Source organism: Lolium perenne, chromosome 3 (genome assembly GCF_019359855.2).
Source record: "Lolium perenne isolate Kyuss_39 chromosome 3, Kyuss_2.0, whole genome shotgun sequence".
Classification (NCBI taxonomy): Eukaryota; Viridiplantae; Streptophyta; class Magnoliopsida; order Poales; family Poaceae; genus Lolium; species Lolium perenne.
Window position 1 is genome coordinate 178,960,707 of NC_067246.2, and position 6,000 is coordinate 178,966,706.

The following is a 6,000-nucleotide window of genomic DNA, read 5'->3' on the forward strand; positions in this document are numbered from 1 at the left end:
AGTGACATGTGCATACAACTTGTAGATACAATCTAAGCAACAATATAGAGCTCAAATCTAAGATCATGCCACTCGGGCCCTAGTGACAAGCATTAAGCATAACAAGATTGCAGCAACAATAACTTCACAAACTTTATAGATAGACTAATCATAATGTATCATCCATCGGATCCCAACAAACACAACACCGATTACATCAGATGAATCTCAATCATGTAAGGCAGCTCATGAGATCATTGTATTGAAGTACATGGAGGAGAGTATACCGACATAGCTACTGCTAGAACCCGTAGTCCATAGGGGAACTACTCACGGAGCATGATGGAGGCGATGGCGTTGATGGAGATGGCTTCCGGGGGCACTTCCCCGTTCCGGCAGGGTGCCGGAACAGAGTTCTGTCCCCCGAATTGGAGTTTCGCGATGGTGGCGGCGCCCCTGGAGTCTTTCTGGAGTTTCGTCAATTGGTACGGTGTTTTTAGGTCGAACCCCTGGCCCCTCTCTGACTCTTCTTCGGTGTTCTGGAGCCTTCCGGGAAAAATAGGAGGTTTGGCGTTGATTTCGTCCAATTCCGAGAATATTGCCCGAACAGCCTTTCTGGAACCAAAAACAACAGAAAACAGGAACTGGCACTGTGGCATCTCGTTAATAGGTTAGTTCCGGAAAATGCATGAAATCATCATAAAGTGCAATCAAAACATGTAAGTATTGTCATAAAACAAGCATGGAATGACAGAAATTATGGATACGTCGGGGACGTATCAGCATCCCCAAGCTTAGTTCCTGCTCGTCCCGAGCAGGTAAACGATAAAAAGAATAATTTCTGTAGTGACATGCTACTTACATAACCTTGATCATACTATTACAAAGCATATGAAATGAATGAAGTGACTCAAGGCAATGATCTATAGTTGCTAACAAATAGATAACATATAGCAAAACTTTTCATGAATAATACTTTCAAGACAAGCATCAAAAGTCTTGCACAAGAGTTAACTCATAAAGCAATAAATTCAAAGTAAAGGCATCGAAGCAACACAAAGGAAGATTTAAGTTTCAGCGGTTGCTTTCAACTTTCAACATGTATATCTCATGGACATTGTCAACATAAAGTAATATGATGAATGCAAATATGCAAATATGTAAGAATCAATGCACAGTTAACACAAGTGTTTGCCTCTAAGGTGGAAGGAAGTAGGTAAACTGACTCAACATAAAGCAAAAGAATGGTCCTTCAAAGAGGAAAGCATCGATTGCTATATTTGTGCTAGAGCTTTGGTTTTGAAAACATATAGAGAGCATAAAAGTAAAGTTTTTAGAGGTGTTTGTTGTTGTCAACGAATGGTAATGGGCACTCTAACCACCTCGCCAACCGGACTTCCAAGAGCGGCTCCCATGAATTATTTGCTTATTTATGTGGCACTCCTTCCAACCTTTCTTACACAAACCATGGCTAACCGAATCCTCGGGTGCCTGCCAACAATCTCATACCATGAAGGAGTGCCTTTTTATTTTAGTTTTATTATGATGATGACACTCCCCCCAACCTTTGCTTACACAAGCCATGGCTAACCGAATCCTTCGGGTGCCGTCCAACAATCACAAACCATGTAGGAGTGTCTATTTAGGTTAATTAATTTGGGACTAGGAATCCCGTTGCCAGCTCTTTTTGCAAAATTATTGGATAAGCGGATGTGCCACTAGTCCATATGAGAGTCCGTCAAAAGTAAATGACAAGGTTGAAAGCTAAACACCACATACTTCCTCATGAGCTATAAAACATTAACACAAATTGAGAAGCATTTTGAATTGTTTAAAGGTAGCACTCAAGCAATTTACTTTGGAATGGCAGGAAATACCACATAGTAGGTAGGTATGGTGGACACAAATGGCATAGTGGTTGGCTCAAGTATTTTGGATGCATGAGAAGTAATCCCTCTCGATACAAGGTTTTGGGCTAGCAAGGTTATTTGAAGCAAACACAAGTATGAACTGGTACAGCAAAACTTACATAAGAACATATCGCAAGCATTATAATACTCTACACTGTCTTCCTTGTTGCTCAAACACTTTACCAGAAAATATCTAGACCTTAAGAGAGATCAATTATGCAAACCAATTTTAACAAGCTTTACGGTAGTTTTCCACTAATAGGTTTAAACTACATGCAAAAACTTATGATCTACTTGAGAGCTCAAAACAATTGCCAAGTATCAAATTATCCAAGACATATGAGGCATTTTCTGCTTCCAACCAAATAAAGATAAGTATTGTAGCTTCCAACTTTTATCATTGAACATTAAAAGTAAAACGAAGAACAAGTGTTCATATGAAAAAGCGGAGCGTGTCTCTCTCCCAAACAAGGATTGCTAGGATCCGATCTTATTCAAACAAAAACAAAACGAAAATAAACACACAGACGCTCCAAGTAAAGCACATATGATGTGACCGAATAAAAATATAGTTTCAGGGGAGGAACCTGATAAGTTGATGAAGAAGGGGATGCCTTGGGCATCCCCAAGCTTAGACGCTTGAGTCTTCTTGAAATATGCAGGGATGAACCACGGGGGCATCCCCAAGCTTAAACTTTTCACTCTTCTTGATCATATATCATCCTCCTCTCTTGACCCTTGAAAACTTCCTTCACAACAAACTTCTCATAAACTTCATTAGAGGGGTTAGTACTCAAAAAATTTGAATCCACCTTGGTCCTGTAGTGGCACATTGCAAGAACTCAATAAAACATTAGCTACAGCTCTCTATGTCTAGAAAAGCTCGCTTAAAGTCCACAAGAGACAATGCAAAAAACAGAGACAGAATCTGCCAAAACAGAACAGCCAGTAAAGATGAATTTTAATAAAATACTTCCGTTGCTCAAATCAGAAAACTCAAAACTAATGAAAGTTGCGTACATATCTGAGGAACACGCACGTAAATTGGCATATTTTTCTGATTTTCCTAGAGAGAAAACAGCCCAGATTTGTGACAGATAGAAATCTGTTTCTGCGCAGAAATCCAAATCTAGTATCAACCTTCGATTAGAGGCTTCACTTGGCACAACAAAACACAAAACTAAGATAAGGAGAGGTTGCTACAGTAGTAAACAACTTCCAAAACACAAATATAAAACAAAGTACTGTAGCAAAATAACACATGGGTTATCTCCCAAGAAGTTGCTTTCTTTATAGCCATTAAGATGGGCTCAGCAGTTTTAATGATGCACTCGCAAGAAATAGTATTTGAAGCAAAAGAGAGCATCAAGAGGCAAATTCAAAACACATTTAAGCCTAACATGCTTCCTATGCAAAGGAATCTTGTAAATAAACAAGTTCATGAAAAGCAAAGTAACAAGCATAGGAAGATAGAACAAGTGTAACTTCGAAATTTTAAGCATATAGAGAGGTGTTTTAGTACCATGCAAATTTCTACTACCATATTTTCCTCTCTCATAATAATTTTCAGTAGCTTCATGAACAAACTCAACAATATAACTATCACATGCAGCATACTTTTCACGATCCACAAACATATAATTTTTATCAAGTTCAAGAATAGTGGGATTAAAACTTCCAAACACATTTTATCAATAATATAACAAGATGATTGATCAATCTCAAGAGATATGGGACTCATAGATAAAGTCAAGAATTCTCCAATCCCATTTTCATTAGTAGTACAATTAATAGTATCAAGTAACATAGGACCATCATCTAGAGCTTTATCATAAACATTTGCTAAGCAAAATTCTTTAGTACCATGCATTTCGGCATCAGACACAAACAAAGCATTATCATAAGATTTATCAAAGTAGCATGGATTATCATATATAACAGTAGCATAATTATTCTCACAAGTTTTACTCATAGGTACTATTTCAGGAGAATCCACAGGAACATAACATTCAACCTCTTTCGGTAAGCATGGAGGACAATCAAATAGTGTAAGAGATGAAGAGTTACTCTCATTAGAAGGTTGGCATGGGTAGCTAATCCATTCTTCCTCCTTTTGTTCGTCACTCTCCTCTTCTTTTTCATCCAATGAGCTTTCAGGTTCATCAATTTCCTCCTCTTTTTCATCCAATGAGCTTTTAGGTTCATCAATTTCTTCTTCCACCGGTTCCTGCAAATTGTGAGTGCATTTTTGTGCATTAATGTGTCTCTCTTTATAATCAAGGATATAAGGATTCCTACTGTAGCATTCTATGCAAGAATTAAGGATAGTAGAGACATAATCTTTAAGGTCCTTACAAATAGCACAAGTTTCATAATTCTCAACCATGAAGGATTCTATCTCAGAGGCTCCCATAAATAAGACAAATTGCTCTACCTCTTCGAACCCATAATGAATATAGCAATTCCGATTATAGCTCTTAATAAAATATTCCTCACTAAAGCCACATTGAAATTTAAGATGTTTAGTATCCTGTTGAGAGCAACAGTTTATATCATGGCGTCTAAGCAAGATTCTAGCAATTGTATTCAATTTTTCTATCATAGCACTCATTATTTTACCAGTTCTTGATTCTCTATAACAATTATAACATTCCATAAGCTCCAAGTAGATTGTTGGCTCTCCCATAACAGCAGTTTTTAATTTTTAGGTTTTTCAAATTTTTATGGATTTTTGGGTATATGAGGAAAATAAAACAAAACTGAAATAAACTAGACAAAAGTAAACTAAGCAAACTAATACTAGACAGAAATAAACTAAGCACAAATAAACTAGACAAAAGTAAACTAAGCAAGACAAAATAAAATAAAACAGAGAGAAAGGTAGAGTGTACTTCCCAGGTGAACTTATGAGTAGAGCTATGCCTCCCCGGCAACGGCGCCAGAAAACAGTCTTGATAACCCACAAGTATAGGGGATCGCGGCAGTCTTCGAGGGTAGTATAACCCAAATTTATTGATTCGACACAAGGGGAGGTAAAGAATACTTATAAGCCTTAACAACTGAGTTGTCAATTCAGCTGCACCTGGAAAAGCACTAGTAACAGGGGTGATGTGAAAGTAGCAGTAATATGAGAGCAGTAGTAACAGTAACACAGCAGCAGTAATAGCAATATGAGAGCGATGGCACCAGAAAATAGTTGATACTACTTCCAATGACATGTAGAACGAGTATATTATGATGAGAGATGGACCGGGGTTCCCAGCGATCTACACTAGTGGTAACTCTCCAATAAGTGACAAGTGTTGGGTGAACAAATTACAGTTGGGCAATTGATAGGAATCAAAGGCATTAAGAAAGAACATCAGGCTTATTAATCATGTAGGCATGTTTTCCAATTATAGTCGTACGTGCTCGCAATGAGAAACTTGCACAACATCTTTTGTCCTACCAGCCGGTGGCAGCCGGGCCTCAAGGGAAACTACTGGATATTAAGGTACTCCTTTTAATAGAGTACCGGAGCAAAGCATTAACACTTGGTGAAAACATGTGTCCCTCACATCATCGCCATCCCCTCCGGTTGTCCCGATTTCTGTCACTTCGGGGCCATTGGTTCCGGACAGTGACATGTGCATACAACTTGTAGATACAATCTAAGCAACAATATAGAGCTCAAATCTAAGATCATGCCACTCGGGCCCTAGTGACAAGCATTAAGCATAACAAGATTGCAGCAACAATAACTTCACAAACTTTATAGATAGACTAATCATAATGTATCATCCATCGGATCCCAACAAACACAACACCGATTACATCAGATGAATCTCAATCATGTAAGGCAGCTCATGAGATCATTGTATTGAAGTACATGGAGGAGAGTATACCGACATAGCTACTGCTAGAACCCGTAGTCCATAGGGGAACTACTCACGGAGCATGATGGAGGCGATGGCGTTGATGGAGATGGCTTCCGGGGGCACTTCCCCGTTCCGGCAGGGTGCCGGAACAGAGTTCTGTCCCCCGAATTGGAGTTTCGCGATGGTGGCGGCGCCCCTGGAGTCTTTCTGGAGTTTCGTCAATTGGTACGGTGTTTTTAGGTCGAAAGGGGTTT